This window comes from Hemitrygon akajei, chromosome 4, assembly GCF_048418815.1.
Source record: "Hemitrygon akajei chromosome 4, sHemAka1.3, whole genome shotgun sequence".
NCBI lineage: Eukaryota > Metazoa > Chordata > Chondrichthyes > Myliobatiformes > Dasyatidae > Hemitrygon > Hemitrygon akajei.
This window is the reverse complement of record NC_133127.1, coordinates 123,189,517-123,209,750: the sequence shown is the minus strand read 5'-3', so window position 1 is coordinate 123,209,750 and position 20,234 is coordinate 123,189,517.

The following is a 20,234-nucleotide window of genomic DNA, read 5'->3' as shown; positions in this document are numbered from 1 at the left end:
GCTGGAGTATCGGAGCATCTAAACCCCGGAAGATGGCATGGTCAGGTGTGGACCATAACAGGTGTGTGGTCCTTGATGGTTCACACCTCAAATAGGAGTGCAATTAACAGCTAGAAGAATACATTGAACAGTTCAATGCGTGAGGAAGTTCATACTTTTCACTGTAAACTTACTTGGTTAGTATATGTTTCACAGACCACTGTTCCAATTCAATTAGAACTGCTGATTTGTTTTCTGATCATTTATTATTGTCATCAGATTGTGATACATTGAGGTAGTTTATAACTGTCTTATCCCATAATGTAAATTCAGTATTTGTTGCTCATCCAGATATTGATGTTTCTCATGATCATAAGCTCCTGCTTATGAATATAGCATAAATGGGGAACAACCATTAAAGTATGATTCCAGTTATAGCAATCTGTCGATCATATGTAACAAATCTGTTTTGGGTACTGATCAGAACAAAATAAACTTAAATATATCAAAGGGTATTAAAAATAATTTGACTTATCTTGGTAGATGAACTAATTGGAAAATTATTGAAATTCCTGTAGACTAGTTCCCTTGTTCCGCATATACAGTACTCTCAGTGGAGAAACTGAATCAATTAAATAATGTCTTTGGGCTGGTTGACTTGTGGTTTTTGCAACCAAATATGAAACATCAATAATTTCATGAACTTCCACGAAGTTCTGATTTCTAATCTCTCACCTGAAAGCTATAAAAAGGGATGAAATAATTTCTTCGTGGAAAGGGGAAAATCAATTATTGGAAGGTGATTGCTCTCAGCATGATAACATGAAAAAGTAAAAATGATAACAAGGCCATCCTTCAATGAAGTAAAATGTACATTTGGCCCTGCAATCCCCTGAGAGAAACAAAAATATTGAATATCAGTGCATCCCTTCATCTCTGCTATTGTGCAACAATTACCAGAATTTCACAAAACACATCCAAGTTACTTTTATGGCATGCTGTATCCTCTAAATCTATTATTATTTATGACGTAAAATCTCACTCAATGAGACACCTGCCTAACTTGTTTTATAAGGAGCTCATCATTGGTGGAAGGCAGATCCTCAATACTGGGGAAAACCACCACAAAGCAAATATTTTCTCAAAGGTGTTACTCCAATCATCCATTAGATTTAAGTGGTAAATCCTGGATGGGTCGTATTCTGAAACACATTAGAGTACAGGTACTGGCATCTGGAGCAATAAAATAAGTGCTGGAGGACCTCAGTAGTTAAGAAGCATCTGTAGATGCCAAGGGGTTGTCACATTTCAGTACTGGGACTCAAGCTGAAACATTGACTACCACTTTGCTTCCGCAGGCATTTCTTCACCTGCTGTTTTCCAACCACACCCCCTACCCCAGAAACTTTTAACACTAACATCTTGCCTTAATTGAGCAATATCGCTGCTGAATCTGTGTCCACTACTGAAATACCTACATACTATGTGAAATAACCCCTTATAAATTGGCATCAAGGCCACACAATATTTTGAAGTGGATTGTATTTTGATCAGTACTTTTTCTATGAAAATAAGTGTATATTTCCTCAAGTCTAATGGAAGGTAGGGCATCTTAATTCCCCATAGTTTTTCCAAATAAAACTTGGCTAATGATCTGTTATGGGTTAGAGTAAATCATTTAATAATTGCACTAAAATATTCTTGATATTTAACCAAGTAAGAACTAGAAATTTTAATGGGCCATAACCCCAGCAGCTTAACATCCAACTTTCAGCTGGGTGATTGACCATCTTGTAAGAACTTTCATGTTGCTTAATCTAATGAACTTTACTATAATCTCTGTCCATCTTTAAATCCTTCTGTCATGTTTAATGCATCAATCAAGATGGTTCAACTCCTCTTTTGAATCCCATCAAATCTGTTCCGTGTTTGTTCTTTACCTAGATGGTTTCAAAACACCAGTCAATTTACAATAAAGTATATTATTCTGCAGATAGGTCCCTAGTCACATCTGTCATACTCCAATTCAAACTGTGGCATTGAATTCATAGTCTGAGAAAACAGGGACAACAACAGTTTCCCTGAATGAGTCACGTGATAAGTCAACACTCTAAAAAGTTATCATAGGTACAGCCAGTCTCTGATTATATTTTCTTGTAAGGAGGCATTATGATGACAAGGTCTTCCATATCTATAGTGTGCAGTAATGTCTGCATTTTAATCAGGTAGGCTCAACACAGGACTTCTGGCAGAGATGACAAGCAGAGCAGCATTAATTTCTCATTTCCTCAAGGGAACGTAAAATTAAACATGTTTGCTGGTAATTAACTTTTAATTAGAAATCACGAACATTCATGTGCTCTTAATCCTTTGGTCCAGCTGCAGTTCCTCCTTTATATGTGCATCATTAGGGAAAAACAAACAATATTTTGTGACACAAAATGTCACCGCACCAGCAGATATAAATGTTTTCTTCAGAAAGAGCAAATAATTTCTATAGCATAATGGTTATATCAGTGACTGCAATACTTTATTGGTAAACTTTGCATAATTGGTCGTTCAAATAAATGATTTATTCCAGTCAAACCTTGTAAATTAAAGACAGAATAACTTATAATGAAATTATTTACCTTGAGGCAAGATAGCATAAAATAAACTGTAGAGAAATACGTCCTACAAATTGTTTTGATGCAAGATAATTTATTTATTATATTAAAAATAATATATATTTTGCAAAACAAAGAACAAAAAAGAATCATGTTACTCTCAATCAATTATGAATGAGAGTTGCACTTTGACAGCCAGAATGATAGAAATGACCAAATCTGAGCCAAGAGTTCCCTATTGTTGTTTCAGCAGGTTGCAGGCCCATGATCCATTCCAGTGTCAATAAGGAGTGCTCTTTTCTTCCTGCTTTTAATTAAATACTTGCTGCCTGGCATTCTCCATGGAAAGCAAACATTGTCAATAACTACTTAAAATTTATAGCATTCCTTAAAAAGCAAAGTAATTCCTAGCCTATTTAATGTTTAATTCCACTACCAATGTAGATAACCTTTTTAGTTATGAGTTTTAAAATTTCATTAGCATTTTCCTGAGCAAATTATTTTTGCATACATGGATGAAATTATTTTATTAAATTTCTGGTGCATATGTATACCATTTCTAGTTTAATATAAATTATCTAATTCTGCCTTCCATACATAAAGCTGGTACACTGCAGATTAAGGGGTAAATCTCTTCACTGCCTTACCCCTTATACCTTGAAAGCTAGTTGTAATTATGGGAGGTCAATCATCTTCCCAACAGACTAAAGCTGATTTACAGTGCCTGTATTAAAAATATATTTAACCCCACCCTGGAAGTTTTCATACTTCATTGTTTTACAACATTTAATTTGGCTTTTTTGATACTGATCAACAGAAAAGTTATTCATGTCAAAGTGAAAACAAATTTCTACAAATTAATCTAAATTTAATGCAATTATTAAACGCAAGATAATTGATTGCATGATTACTCACCCCCTTCAAGTCAGTATTGAGTGTATGTACCTTTGGCAGCAATTACAGCCTTGAGTCTGTGTGGATAGTTACCCATCAGCATTACACTACTGGACACTGCAATTTTTCTCCATTCTTTACAAAACTTCTCAAGCTCTATCAGGTTGCATGGGGATCATGAGTGGACAGCCCTTTTCAAGTCCAGCCACAAATTTTCAATTAGATTGAGGACTGGACTCTGAGGTGGCCACTACAAGAGATTAACTTTGTTCTTTCTAAGCCATTCCTGTATAGCTTTGGCTTTATGCTTGGGGTCATTGTCTTGCTGGAAAACAAAGTTTCTCCCAAGTCATGGTTCTCTTGCAGACTACTTCAGGTTTTCCTCCAGGATTTCCCTGTATTTTGCTGCATTCATTTTACCCTCTACCTTCACAAGCCTTCCAGGGCCTGCTGCAGTGAAGCATCCCCACAGCACGATGCAGCCACCACCATGCTTCACAGTAGGAATGGTGTGTTTTTGATGTGCATAGTGTTTAGTCTGTTAGCCAAAAAGCTCAATTTTGGTTTCATCAGGCCAAAACCTTCTGATGATGAGATCATCACCTTCTTTCAGCTGACTTCAGAGTCTCCCACAAACATTTTGGCAAACTCTAGCTGAGATTTCATGTGAAGCACCTAAGTAACAGTTGTATGTGCAGTCTCTCCCATCTCGACCACTGAAGCTTGTAACTTCTCCAGAGCTGTCATAGGTCTCATGGTGGCCTCCCTCACTAGTACCCTTATAGAAACATAGAAAACCTACTGTACAATACAGGCCCTTCGGCCCACGGAGTTGTGCCAAACATGTCCCAACTTCACAAATTACTAGGCTTACCTATAGCCCTCTATTTTACTAAGCTCCATGTACCTATCTAAAAGACTCTTAAAAGACCCTATTGTATCCACCTCCACAACTGTCACCAGCAGCCCATTCCATGCACTCACCACTCTCTGAGTAAAAAACTTACCCCTGATATCTCCTCTGTACCCACTCCTCAGCACCTTAAACCTGTGTCCTCTTGTGGCAACCATTTCAGCCCTAGGAAAAACCTCTGACTATCCACATGATCAATGCTTCTCATCATCTTGTACATCCCTATCAGGTCACCTCTCAACCTCCGTTGCTCCAAAGAGAAAAGGCCGAGTTCACTCAACCTATTCTCATAATGCATGCTCTGCAATCCAGGCAACATCCTTGTAAATCTCCTCTACACCCTTTCTATGGCTTCCACATCCTTCCTGTAGTGAGGAGACCAGAACTGAGCACAGTACCCCAAGTGGGTTCTGACCAGGGTCCTATGTAGCTGCAACATTGCCTCTTGGCTCCTAAATTCAATTCCATGATTGATAAAGGGGTCAATACACCATATGCCTTCTTAACCATAGAGTCAAGCTATGCAGCTGCTTTGAGTGTCCTATGGACTTGGATCCCAAGATCCCTCTGATCCTTCACACTACCAAAAGTCTTACCATTAATACTATATTCTGCTATCATATTTGACCTACCAAAATTAACCACTTCACACTTATCTGGGTTGAACTCCATCTGCCACTTCTCTGACAAGTTTTGCATCCTATCGATGCCCCGCTGTAACCATGATAAATTACGAAGAGTAAGTGTCCCAGAACAGATCCCTGAGGCACTCCACTGGTGACTGACCTCCATGCAGAATATGACCCGTCTACAACCACTCTTTGCCTTCTGTGGGCAAGCCAGTTCTGGATCCACAAAGCAATGTCCCCTTGGATCCTATGCCTCTTTACTTTCTCAATAACCTTGCATGGGGAACCTTATCAAATGCCTTGCTGAAATCCATATACACTACATCTACTGTTCTTCCTTCATCAATGTGTTTAGTCACATCCTCAAAAAATTCAATCAGGCTTGTAAGGCATGATCTGCCCTTGACAAAGCTATGCTGACTACTCCTATTCATGTTATACCTCTCCAAATGTACATAAATCCTGCCTCTCAGGATCTTCTCCATCAACTCACCAACCACTGAGTTAACACTCACTGGTCTATAATTTCCTGGGCTATCTCTACTCCCTTTCTTGAATAAAGGAACAACACTCGCAACCCTCTAATCCTCTGGAACCTCTCCTGTCCCCATTGATGATGCAAAGATCATTGCCAGAGGCTCAGCAATCTCCTCCCTCACCTCCCACAGTAGCCTGGGGTACATCTTATCCAGTCCTGGCGACTTATCCAACTTGATGCTTTCCAAAAGCTCCAGCACATCCTCTTACTTAATATCTATATGCTCAAGCTTTTCAGTCTGTTGCAAGTCTGCACTACAGTCACCAAGATCCTTTTCCATAGTGAATACTGAACTGAAGTATTCATTAAGTACCTCTGCTATTTCCTTCGGTTCCATATACACTTTCCCACTGTTACACTTGATCGATCCTATTCTCTCACGTCTTATCCTCTTGCTCTTTACATACTTGTAGAATGCCTTGGGGTTTTCCTTAATCCTGCCCGCCAAGGCCTTCTCATGGCCCTTTTTGGCTCTCCTAATTTCCTTCTTAAGCTCCTTTCTGTTGGTCTTGATCTTCTAGATCTCTAACATTACCTGGCTCTCTGAACCTTTTGTAAGCTTTTCTTTTCTTCTTGACTAGATTTATTACAGCCTTTGTACACCACAGTTCCATAGCCCTACCATAACTTCCCTGTCTCTTTGAAACGTACCTACACAGATCTGCACATGAATATCCCTGGAATATTTGCCAGATTTCTTTTGTACTTTTCCCTGAGAACATCTGTTTCCAAGTTAAGCCTCCAATTTCCTGCCTGATAACCTCATAATTCCTCTAACTCCAATTAAATGCTTTTCTGACTTGTCTGTTCCTATCTCGCTCCAATGCTATTGTAAAGGAGACAGAATTATGATCACTATCTCCAAAATATTCTCCCACTGAGAGATCTGACACCTGACCAGGTTCATTTCCCAATACCAGATCAAGTACAGCCTCTCCTCTTATAGGCTTATCTTCATATTGTGTAAAGAAACCTTCCTGACCACACCTAACAAACTCAACACCATCTAAACCCCTTGCTCTCGGGAGATGCCAATCAATATTTGGGAAATTAAAATCTCCCATCATGACAACCCTGTTATTGTTACACCTTTCCAAGATCTGTTTCCCAGTCTGCTCCTCGATAGCCCTTATTGCACGGACACTCAGTTTTTGAGGAAGGCCTGCTCTCGGCTGATTTACAGCTGTGTCATATTCTTTCCATTTTTGATGATTGACTTATCTCTACGCCAAGGAATATTCAGTAACATGGAGATTTTCTTGTATCCATCTACTAACTTGTTTTTTTCAATAACCTTTTTGTGGAGGTGCTTGGTGTTCTTTTGGCTTTGTGGTGTTTTTGCCAGGATGCTGACTCATGAGCAGTTGAACCTTCCAGATACAGGTGTATCTTTACTACAATCAACTGAAACGTCTTGACAACACATGTGACCAAAAACATATCTCCATTTAACTAATTATGTGACTTCTAAAGCCAATTGGCTGTACCAGCGGAGATTTGGTGTGTCATATTAAAGGGGGTAAATACTAATGCAATCAATTATTTTGCGCTTTATATTTGTAATTAATTTTGTTCACTTTGTAGAGATCTGTTTTCAGTTTTTCTGCTGATCAGCGTTTTTTTGAAAAAAATTAAATCCACTGTGATTCAATGTTGTAAAATAATAAAACATGGAATCTTCCAAGGGGGTGAATACTTTTTATCGACACTGTAGGGGCTCCTACAAAATCCTAAATTGGCGACTCACCGTGGCGTAGGAGTGACACTGGCCAAACATCAGCGAGGCACGTCAGAGATTCGTTCTCTGGCAGGTCTAACCTAGCCGTGAAGGTGATGTTCCATTGGTATACTACTAGACTCGATCTAGTAGTAGGATCGTGGCTAGCTAAGTCAAGGAGGTAAGCATGCCTTTGCTACTTTGTAGGTTATGCCTCTTCAGGCAAAGGCTGCACCCAATGAGGACGCCGGTAGCAGGGCGTCTGATGGTGTCAGTGGCAGATGAATCCAAAAGGGTCACTTTGGTGGCAATGTGGAGGAACCAGAGTGCTGGTCAACGGATGGCATCATTAGACTAGTTAGTTCTCACTGTGGGGCAGCTTCCTTATGCGCTAAGTCTGTTACACTCCTGTGTACCATTTAGCATCAGATTTGGAAGCCCAGAGAGACCGTATGGTGGGGGACGACACCGTCTGTCTTACTACTGCGCAAGGCGTGTTGGAGTAGAGTTTCTGGATGGTGTGGAAAGCCCTGTGGTGATGGAAGTCGTGTGACAGAAGCTGGAAGTTGCTAGCATGAACTCTGCATGTAGGCTGCTCACATAAAATGGTTGCTACCTTGTTGAGTTTTCTGAGCAACAACAGGGTTGAGGCAGCTATGTGAGTGTCCAGGAAGGGGAAACCCCTAGAAAAGGTGGGGTAAAGAAAGCATGCTCAGATTTCATCTGGCTGGCTCACTCTGGCCAGTGGGACTTCACCACTGCGTAAGAATTTTAAGAAGATGAAACTGACTGTTGCTACATGGAATGTGCAAACAATGCTGGATAACAACTCAAGACCGGAAAGGAGAACTGCTTTGATTGCTAAGGAATTGGCAAGATACAACATTGATATCGCTGCGCTCCGAGAGGCAAGGATTGAAGGACAAGGCCAGATCCAACAAAATACTCATACTTTCTTTTGGATTGGGAAACCAATGAAAGGAGAGATGCAGGTATGGCATTTGCTATTTCCAACAAGATTGCTAGCAAATTGCCATCACTTCTGATGGGGATATCTGAAAGGATCATGCAACTAAATGCTTCCATCAGAAAGGATTGTTTCCTGAGTTTGATCAATGTGTATGCACCGACCATGGCATATTCTGACGAAGACAAGGAGTCCTTCCATCAAGAACTGCCTGAAGTAACTGATAATGTCCCTAAGGCAGACAAATTGCTCATCTTGGGAGATTTCAATGCCAGGGTAGGTAAGGATCACAGGACCTATGAATGTGTCATTGGCAAATTTGGTAAAGGCAAAAAGAACACCAATGGTGACCTTATGCTAAACTTTTGTGCTCAGAGGGAATTGTGTGTTACCAACACTTTCTTTTGTCAACCGGAGAAGAACTACTTCACTTGGATGCACCCAAGGTCAAAGCATCTCCATTTGCTTGACTATGTTGTGACTCGCAGAGCAGATATGCCCGAGGTTCTATTGACAAAAGCAACACACAGAGCAGAGTGCCCACCTGATCATTATATGGTATGATCACAACTTAGAGTTAAAGAGTTAAACTGCTGCTGCCAAGGCAAAAAAACAACCAGTGAAGCACCCAAGAAATTGGATGTCAACAAGTTAGCCAGTGAGGAACATCAGAGGAAACTTGTCACAGCATTGACATTATCTCTCCAAGAAGACAAAGATCCTCTCAATGCCTCAACCGATGTTGAAGAATGCTGGAAGCAGCTCAAGAAAATCATCCATACAACTGCAAGTGCGGTGCTTGGCCACCCTAAGAGAAAAACTCCTGACTGGTTTCAAGAACAAAATGATTCAATTCAAGAACTGCTGGAGATGAAATAAAGGCTTTATATGTGTCACTTGAAAGAGAACTCTGAAAGAAGCAAAGCAGCATTTAAGGCCATGAAAGCCAAAGTTCAAAGGGAGATCAGGGTTATGAAGAACAATTGGTGGAATAAGAATGGGGAAGAACTGCAAGCAATGTCAGACAGGAATGACTACCATGGGCTCTTCTCAGGACTGAAAGCTGTCTATGGTCCAAGAAGCAGTACAGTGGCCCCAGTAAAAACTGTAGATGGGAGCAAGCTATGCACTGATAGGAAAGACATCATTGAGCAATAGAGGGAACACTTCTAAACCAACAAGGTGTGACTGACCACAATGCATGTGAAAGGCTCACAACTAGACCAGTAAGAGAAGAGCTATGTGGACTCATCACTATGACAGAACTTAATAAGGCTTTAAAAGATACCAGAAGTGGTAAAGCACCTGGGCAGGATGGCATTCCATTAGATGTACTGAAGCAAGGTGGTCCTGCTCCGAAGACTGAACTGTTGAACTTATATAATGCTTGTTGGCAGAATCAATGTCTCCCTCTGGACTTCAAAGATGTGCTGATAGTCATCATCTACAAGAAGAAAGGTGACCGTAGTGTTTGTGGAAACCACCGAGGAATCTCCCTTCAGTCCACAGCTGGCAAGATTTTGGTGAAGATATTGCTCAACAGGCTCAAGATCATCTCAGAAGATGTGCTTCCTGAAAGCCAATGTGGTTTTCGGGCTGGAAGAGCAACCACTGACATGATTTTTACTTTGAGGCAACTCCAGGAGAAGGCGGTAGAACAGCAGCAACTATTGTACATTGTCTTTGTTGATTTCTCACAAACATTTGATACAGTGGACAGAGAAACGCTCTAGGAAGTGCTCAAAACTTATGGCTGTCCAGATAGGCTGGTTACGATGATCAAGTTGTTTCATGAGAACATGTCTGGCAAAGTATCTATCAGAGGACATGTCAGCGAAGCCTTCACCATCAACCATGGGGTAAAACAGGGACACATTCTTGCCCCAACTTTGTTCACACTATATCTTGCTGCAGTTTTGGAAATAATGGACCATAATTTGGACAAAGGTGTGTGTATCAGGACTTGCTCAGATGGAAAATTGTTCAACCTGTCAAGACTCAAAGCCTCAGCCATATCAAGAGAGATATGTGTCAGAGAGCCTCTGTATGCAGACAACTCAGCCCCGGGTGCTACTAATGTTAATGAGATTCAAGAAATTGTAGACCGCTTCTCATTTGCTGCCACTCTTTTTGGCCTAAGAATCAATATCTCCAAATCCAAACTTCTGTACCAGCCTCCTCCTCTGTGTAGTCCCAGTGAGACCCAACCACCAGTCATATCAGTCAATGGGGTAGCACTGAAATGCTCCGACTCTTTCACATACTTAGGAAGCGCTGTGACCAACACCAAATCATCAGATCTGGAAGTTGAGAGGAGGATTCAATCAGCAACAAAAGTCTTTGGTGCTTTGCAGAAGCGACTTCGGTCTCACCACGACATTAAAATGGCAACCAAGGTCAAAGTGTATAATACAGCTGCTTTACCATCTCTGCTTTATTCAACTGAAACAATGACATTGTATCGGAAGCACATCAAGAAATTGACCAAGACAGAACTCAAGCATTTAAGCCAAATATTACACATGAAGTGTCAAGAGAGGGTACCAGATGTGGAGGTGCTTCAACGTGCTGGGACAGTCAGCACAGAATCACTCATCACAGCTTCTCAGCTGCATTGGACTGGTCATGTCACAAGAATGAGCGATGATTGTTTACCCAAAGCTGTTTTCTATGGTGAATATGGAAAACATGAAGGAAAGAGGAAGCATGGTGGTCAGAAGCTGCGCTATAAAGATGTGCTCAAGTGCCATATGAAAAACACTGACATGAATGTCAACACCTGGAAGAAAGATGCTTTGGACAGAAGAAGTTGGCGCTGCGTTGTCAAGAAGTTAATCCCAGCTATCGAGGAAAAAAGGCAGAAGAAATATGAAGCAGGTCATAAGCGCAGACATTCGGTGCTAAACCAGTCAAATCACAAATGCAACTGATGTGGGAGATAGTGTCGATCCAATGCGGATCTTGATCATAAACGTGCCTGCAGAGACTAAACTCTTAGCGCAATCAATATCAAAATCGATGGACAGCCGAAGAAGAAGAAGATTAAGGGGAAATCCTCTTCACTGTCTAAAGTCGCACTTCATACCTTAAAATCAGGTCACAATTATTTGAGATAATTCATTTTAGCCCTAAAGTATCATGGGCAAGTTCCCCATAGCTGTCTTAATCCCAAACATCTTCAGCTACTTTCTTCTATCATAAATTTAAGTTCAGGTTTATCATCTTTCAACTGTATACCACCAAATGAAACCACGTTCCTCCCGACCAAGGTGCATAACACAGTGAATGTAAGTTGCATACAAACTTAGAGCTTTGACCAGTGGCCAATCCAGACATTGGGAGTTTAGAGAGGTGGGGACTTCAATCAGGTCCACTGCTGAAGATAAAAGGTAGAAGCACTTTGCCGCAGCTAATGGAGTCCTGACCCATGACCAATCAACATTTGGGATCAATTAGAAAGAGCAAATTAAAGGAAGGCAGGGGCAAGCACAGCAACCATCGTCAGAGTGGTGATCTTTAGCTTTTAGAGGCTTCATGCAGAGAAAGCAAAGGAAGGCAAAGGTCAAGTTTTTTTTTCTTTGCTATATCTGCTCAGCCAGGACAGGAGGGTTAACAGGCAAGCTAGTGAAATGCTCCTCTTGCAGAATGTGGGAAGACAAGGAGACCTCCAGTGTCCCTGATGACAACAACTGTGAGAGGTGCATTCAGATGCAGCTCCTAACAATCCGCATTAAGGACTTGGAGCTGGAACTGGATGAACTCCGGATCCTTCTGTAGGCTGAAAGGGTGATAGATAGGACATACAGACAGCTAGTGACACTCAAGGTGCAGGACACAGGAACCTGGGTGAGAGGAAGGGGAACGGGGTTAAGGAGCCAGAGCAGTGTACCTGTGTGGCCATCCCCCTCAATAGCAGCTATATCACTATGGATACTGTCAGCAGGGGTGGGGGTGACCTAACAGGAAAGTCTTAGTGGTTGTGTCTCTGGCACCAAGTCTGCCTCTGTGACTCAGAAGGGTAAGGGATAGAAGAGACACACTGTGGTGATACGGGATTGGGCAGGAGGTTCTGTGGGCAAGAACAAAATTCTGGCATGGTATGTTGCCTCCCAGGTGCCAGGGCCTGGGATATCTCGGATCAAGTATTCAGCATTCTTAAGTGGGAGGGTGAACAGTCAGAAGTCAAATGACATGGGTAGGGCGAACAATGAGAATCTGCATAGGGAGTTCAAGGAGTTGGGTACTAAGCAGGACCTCCAGGGTTGTGATCTCAGCATTGCAAAGAAAGAAATAAAAGGAGATTTTCTGACTGACTGCAGGTGGTGTTCCACAGGGGTCAGTGTTGGGACTGATTATATTAATAATTTGGATGGAATTGATGGCTTTGTTGCAATTTTGCAAACAATATAAAGATAGATGGAGGGACAGGTAGTTTTGTGGAAGTAGAGAGGCTCTAGAAGGACTTAGACTAATTCAAGGAATGGACAAAGAAATGACAGATGGAATACAGTGTCGTCAAGTGTATGGTCATGCCTTAATTTGAAGGTTGAGTCTGTGGCAAGGAAGGCATATGCAATGTTGCCATTCATTTCATTATAAAAGCAGGGATGTAGTTTTGAAACCTTATAAAGCACTGGGGAGGCCTCACTTGGAGTATCGTGAGCCCTTTATCCTGGAAAGGAAGTGCTGAAACTGGACAAGGTTCAAAGAAGGTTCACAAAAATGATTCCAGTTTTGAATGGCTTGTTATAGGAAAAGTGTTTGATGGTCTGGGCTAGTATTCACTAGAATTCAGAAGAATAAGGAGTAACCTCATTGAAACCTATCGAATGGTAAAAGTCCTTGAAATAATGGATGTGGAGAGGATGTTTCCTATGGTGGGAGTCCAAAATCAGAGGACATAGACTCAGAAAAGAGGGGTGTCCTTTTAGAACAGATGAAGAATATTCAGCCAGAGAGCAGTGAATCTGTGGAATTCTTTGCCACAGGCACCTATGAAGGCAAAGTCTGTATGTATATCTAAGGCAGAGGTTGATAGATTCTTGATTGGTCAGGGCATGAAGGGATTCGGGGAGAAGGCAGGAGACTGGGGCTATGAGGAAAATTGGATCATTCATAATGAAATTGACTTGATGGGTCAAATGGCCTAATTCTGCTTCTATGTCTTATGGTCTTATCTTATAAAGTAAGACTACCACAAATAATAAAAACATATATTCCTGTAGATTGACATTTAGCTTAGGGTGCACTTACCACACAAAGTGAAAGGTAAACAGTATAATGCTCCTCGACTGCCAGGATGTGTCCACACTCAGGCTGGAGAAGCAACACCTTGTATTCTGTTTGGGTAGCCTCCAATCCGATGGCAGACACATCGATTTCTCGGTTCCAGTAATTAGCACTCTCTTCTGCTGCACCATACCCCATTCTTGATTCCCTCTTACCTGCCCATCACCTCCCTCTGGTGCTCCTCCTCCTTCCCTTTCTTCCATGGTCTTCTGCCGTCTCGTATCCTAGAACATTGAAACCTCAGCACATTACAGGCCTTTCCACCCACAATGTTGTGCTGACCATGCAACATACTCTAGAAACTGGCTAGAATTACCCTACCGCATAGCCTTCTATTTTTCTAAGTTCAATGTACCTATCTAAGTGTCTCTTGAAAAACCCTATTGTATCCGCCTCCGCAACTGTCACTGGCAGTGCATTCCACACACCCACCACTTTCTGTATGAAAACCCCTGACATCCCACCTGTACCTACTTCCAAGCACCTTAAAACTATGCCCCCTTGTGTTAACCATTTCCAACCTGGGAAAAAGCCTCTGGCTATCCACATGATCAATGCCTCTCGTCATCTTGTATCAGACTTCTGCTTCTCCAACCCTTTGTCTCTTTCACCAATCAACTTCCCAGCTCTTCACTTTACCCCCTCCCTTTCTCCCAGTTTCATCGATCACGTGTCACTTGTACTTCTTCCTCCACTCCCCCACCTTCTTACTCTGATGTTTCCCCTTCCTTTCCAGTCCTGATATAACCATATAACAATTACAGCATGGAAACAGGCCATCTCGGCCTTTCTAGTCTGTGCCGAACACTTATTTTCACCTAGTCCCACCTACCTGCACTCAGCCCATAACCCTCCATTCCTTTCCTGTCCATATACCTATCCAACTATTTTTTAGATGACAAAATCGAACCTGCCTCTACCACTTCTACTGGAAGCTCATTCCACATCAATGAAGACCAAAGGATGAAGGGTCTCGGCTCGAGTAGTCAACTTTCCATTGTCGCCACCCGGGCCTCCTGAGTTCCTCCAGCATTTGGTGTGCATTGCTTTAGATTTCTAACACCTGCAGATTTTCTCTTGTTCGTATATAACGCTACAGCCACTTTATACATGATGAGACCTGGGTGGTGGCAGGGTGTTCAGTAGTCTCAGCCTAGGGGAAGAAGCTGTTTCCCATTCTAACAGGCCTTGACTTAATGCTATGGTACCTCTTACCTGATGTTAAGGGGTCAAAGAGATTGTTGGATAGTTGGGAGGGATTATCAATAATGCTGAGGGCCCTGTGTTTGCAGTACTCCTGATAAATATTTCTGTTGGGTGGAAGAGAGACCTCAATGATCCTCTCTACAGTCCTTGCAATCCTTTGCAGTCCGATGCCTTGCAATTCCCACACCAGACGGTCATTGAGCTGGTCTGGACACTAGCGTCAGTGCTTCAATAAAAATTGGTTAGAATGAAGAGGGGGAGGCCTTAAACTTGTCAGGAGCTGGAGACACTGCTGTGCTTTCTTAGCCAAAGAGATGGTGTTGAGTGACCAGGTTATATTATCTATTATGTGCACTCCCAGATATTTGGTGCTCCTAATTTAATCCATGGAGGAGCTGTGTTTGTGCAGTGAGGAGTGGTCCACCTGCAGCTTCCTAAAGTTGGCATAATCTCTTTGGTCTTGTCCAAGTCGAGACTCAAGTTGATGTGCTCACACTATTCTACCAACCAGTCCACCTCCTCTTTGTGCACAGTCCCATTGTCATTGTTGATGAGGCCAGCCACTGTTGTGTCATCAACAAACTTGGTGATTCAATTTGAACTGGATGTAGCATTGCGGTCATGCGACAACCGTGTGCGGAGCACACAGTCCTGGGGAGCGCTGGTGCTCAGCTTGATGGAGCTAGATGTTTCTGCTAACACAGACTGTCACAGCCTTTCTTGTCAAGAAGTTACAGAAAGAAGCGCTCAGACCCAATGAGAACAGTTTACCCACCATTTTACAAGGAATGATTGTATTATATTTTCAAGGAGAAGTGCTCAGTACCCTGGCATATGAGGTACCATTTCCCAGGTGGAACAGGATGGAGTGGAATGCAAAGACTATGGCATCATCAGTGGAACAATTTGAGTGATTGGTGAAGTGGAAAGGGTCCAATGTAGCAGGAAGATGGGATTTAATGTGATTCATAACCAGCCACTCAAGGCACTTCATTATGTTGAGGTCAGTACCACTGGATGGTAATAGTTGAGGCAGGTTACTGTCGTACTCTGCGGCAGTGGGATGATAGTGGCTGCCTTGAAACCTGAGGGTATTGTGGACTGTTCCAGAGAGATGTTGAAGATGCCTTTAAGAGCCTCTGTTACACTGGGTTACACAGTCCCTCAGTACCCGACTAGCTATGCTATCAGGCCCCACAGCTTTATCTGGGTTGACCCTGGCAAGGGTCTGCCTCATATCACCTGTGGCCAGACAGAGTGCTTGCTCCTCAGGGGGAAGGGGGAAGACGGGGTCATCCTGTGTATCAAGCTGAGTGTAAAAGACGTTCAGCCTATTAGGAAGAGAGGCATCACTGTCGTTGACGTCCAGGGTGGACATCCATTCTGTTGTGGTTTGAATGCTCTGACACATGTGCCTCGTGTCTCTGGTGTTACAGCAATGGCTGTATAAACAAAGTTTAATGTTCAAAGTAAGTTTATTATCCAAGTACATTTATGTCACTATGTACAGCTCTGCGATTCATTTTCTTGCGGGCATTCAGGGTAAATCCAAGAAGCACAATAAAAGACCACACTCAACAGGATGAACAAACAATCAATGTGCAAAAGACAACAAACTGCAAATACAAAAAGAAACATAACAAATAAATAAGCAATAAATATTGAGAACATGATATGAAAAGTCCTTGAAAGTGGGAACAGTTTGGTGATGGGGCCAGTGAGGTTGAATGAAGTTATCCCCTCTGGTTCGAGAGCCTGATGGTTGAGGGGTAACAAACGTTCCCGAACCTGGTGATATGGGTCCTAAGGCTCCTGTACCACATTCCTCATGGCAGCAGCAAGAAGAGACCATGGCCTGGATGGTGGGGGCACTTGAGGATTGATGCTGCTTTCCAGCGACAGAGCTCCATGTATATTCTCTGAGAAGAATCCCATTTTGCCTTCCTGATGGCACAGAAAAGCACAGCTCTTGCTGACCTGAGAGCTGTTTGATCCCTGATCTGAAGGCAGCAACCCGATCTCACAGCCATGCCCGGACCTTTGCTGTCAGCCATGGCTTCTGATTTACCCTCACATAGATGTGTTTAATAACAATGACATCGTCAATGCACTTCCCTATGTAGCCAGTCACAGATCGCTCATATTCATCAAGGTGAATGTGATAGTCGTAGGCAGCCACCTCCCTAAACTTCTTCCAGATTATAGAACAAAAGGTTAGTCTTGTCTTCATTAAGACTCAAGTGCTTGCATCATTCTACCAGCCACTCTACCTACCCCCCATGAGGTGTCATGGACATGCAGGGTGGAATTGTAGAGAGTGTGACTGGAGGAGCAGATTGAGAATAATGACCACAACTCCAGGTATTTCAAAGCAGTTATGGGGAAAAAGCAAGATAGGGATGAATGATAAATAAACTAACTAAATTGTAGGAACACTAATTTCACTGGAATAAGGTGGGACCTGCCTCAGTTTGACTGGGAGCATTTGCTTGCAAGCAGAACAACAGATGCAGGGTGTGAAGCGTTCACAGTAAAAATATCAAAGAGTTTGAGGACAACATGCTCCTGTAAGGGCAAAGGCAAGTACAAGAAATCCTGTATGTCAAAGGTTATTGAGAATTAGATAAAGAGAAAAAAATCAAATCATATGGCAGGTTTAGGGAATTAAAGATGAACTAAGCATATCAGGAGTACAAGAAGTGCAGGGAGGTGCTTAGAAAGAAAATTAAGAGGCTAAGAGGGGTCATGAAAACCTATTGGCAGGCAGGATTAAAGTCAACCGTAAGGTATTCTATAACTATTTTTAAGGGCAAAAGAATAACCAGAGAAAAATTGAGGCCCATTAGAGACAACAGAAGAAACCTGTGTATGAGGTCAGAAGTTAAAGGGGTAGTTCTAAATATCTACTTTTTTTAAAAAAATCAAAGGAAACAAGCTTTGCACAGGAGAATTTAGTGAAAGGGAAGGTAAAATTCATGCGAAAGTCGTTTTAAATCATTGCTGAGCACAAATGAGGTTCTGGTTAACTGGAGGATAGCAAATGTGGTGCCCATTTTCACGGAAGGCATCAGGCAAAAGCCTGGTAATTGTGAGCCAAACATGAGCAGTAGGGAACACACACAAAATGCAGCAGATCAGGCAGCATCTATGGAAAAGAGTACAGTCAATGTTTCAGGCCGAGATCCTTCAGCAGGACGGGAGAAAAAAAGATGAGTAGATTTAAAAGGTGGGGGGAGGGGAGGGAGAAACACAAGGTGATAGGTGAAACTAGGAGGGGGAGAGGTGAAGTAAAGGGCTGGGAAGTTGATAGGTGAGAGAGAGAAAAGGAGATGGGGAATGGGGAAATGGAGAGGGAGGAGTTTTTGGGAGGCATTGCCGGATGTTTGAGAAATCAATGTTTGTGCCATCAGGTTGGAGGCTACCCAGACAGAATATAAGGTGTTGTTCTTCCAACCTGAGTGTGGCCTCATCACGACAGTGCAGGAGGCCATGGATTGACATATCAGGATGGGAATGAGAAGTGGAAATAGAATTGGTGGCCACTGGGAGATCCTGCTTCTTCTGGCGGACTCATAGGTGAAGTGTCGCCTCACCTGGAAGGATGGTTTGGGGCCCTTAATGATAGTGAGGGAGGAAATGTATCACTTGTTCCACTTGCAAGGGTAAGTGCCAGGAGTGAGATCAGTGGGGAGGGATGAATTGACAAGGGAGTCGCATAGGGAGCAATCCCTTTGGAAAGCAAAAAGTGCGGGGAAGGGAAAGATGTGCTTGGTGGTGGGATCCGGTTGGAGAAAGCAGAAATTTTAAGAGAATTGTGTTGAATACTGTGGCTCCAACCACCAAAAGAAATTGTATCTCCCAGTGGCCACCCATTTTAATTCAAGTTCCGATATGTCCATCCATGGTCACCTCTACTGTCATGATGAGGCCACACTCAGGTTGGAGGAACAACACCTTGTATTCCATCTGGGTAACCTCCAACCTGATGGCGTGAACGTTGATTGCTTGAACTTCTGGCAATGCCCCTCTTCCCCTTCACCATTCACCATCCCCTTTTCCCTCTCACACCTTATCTACTTGCCTGCCCATCTCCTCCCTCTTCTTTCTTCCATGGCCTTCTGTCCTCTCCTATTAGATTCCCCCTTCTCTAGCCCTGTATCTCTTTCACCAATCAACTTCCCAGCTTTTTACTTCACCCCTCCTCCTCCTCCCAGTTTCACATGACTCTGTGTTTCTCCTTCCCCTCCCTCCCCCTCATCTTTTAAAGCTACTTCTTTTTTTTTCTCCAGCCCTGCTGAAGGGTATCGGCTGAAATGTTGACTGTACTCTTTTCTGTAGATGCTGCCTAGCCTGCTGAGTTCCTCCAGCATTTTGTGTGTGTGGTTTGGATTTCCAGGATCTGCAGATTTTCTCTGGTTTGTGATTAACAGTAGGGAAGTTAATGGAGAAAATGCTGAGGAACTGGATTATTGATGGGGTTTAAATAACATGCTTTGTCAAGAATAAATAATGACTGACCAAACTGATTGAACTTTTATGAAGATGTATCAATGAGGGCAGAGAAGGAGATGTGACCTACATGGACTTTGACTAATTTCCATAAGGGAGACTGAATCCAATGTTGCCATGACAACAAGAGACGGTTGGGGGGGGGGGATAGCAGAGAGTTGTTTTCATGATTGGATGCCCATTATTAGTTTTGCAAATGCAATGAAGATTGATGGTCACAGATAGTATAGATGGTTATTACAACACATATCTGACCACACCAACCTCCGGCTGTAACGCTGCAGAATATGGATGGCTGTCTCAGCCCTTTTAAAGATTCAGGCCTGCCCCATTAATTGGTGACCATGTTTTACTGACAGAATTTTAGTGTTTAAAGAGGACCTTAAGTGAGGTTCATTGCTCAATCATCAGCTCTACTTGGATTATTGTCTAGCATAGTGGTCAACTGGTGGATCTTTGAGACTTTCCCAGTAGATCCCGAAAACAAAAGAAAAATAAATGCACAAATACTGTTGAGAGATTGTTTCCAGGTTGTGGGGTTTTAGTTCCGTTCTTTCTGCCCAGTGCGCGTGTGTGTAGCTCCCCCGTCACGCACTACACAGTGTATGATATGATCTGTTGAACTTGAACGCATGTGAGGTCATCAGTCACCTAAGCACAGTGATACCCTCGCGCCTGGGATCACTGGTTGGCTAGCGGGAAGTGCCGTTGGTACCAGCCTGGAGCGCGGACAGATGGACGTCGCCTCTAAACCTGTGTAAAGGGTTTCTTCTTTCATGTTACTGCTAAGGCTAATAAAATGGCTTCTTTGTTATGTTAAAAATAAAAATGCTTCTTTGTTATGGTAACTGCGGAGAAAGTGCTTTTCTCTCGCAGCTTGTTTGTGTTATAATTACTAATAACGAGAATTGTATTCATTTGTTGACCATTTGGGATAAATGTTATTCTTTCTTGTGGGTCTGTAAGCTATTGTTTCATGGACTTTGG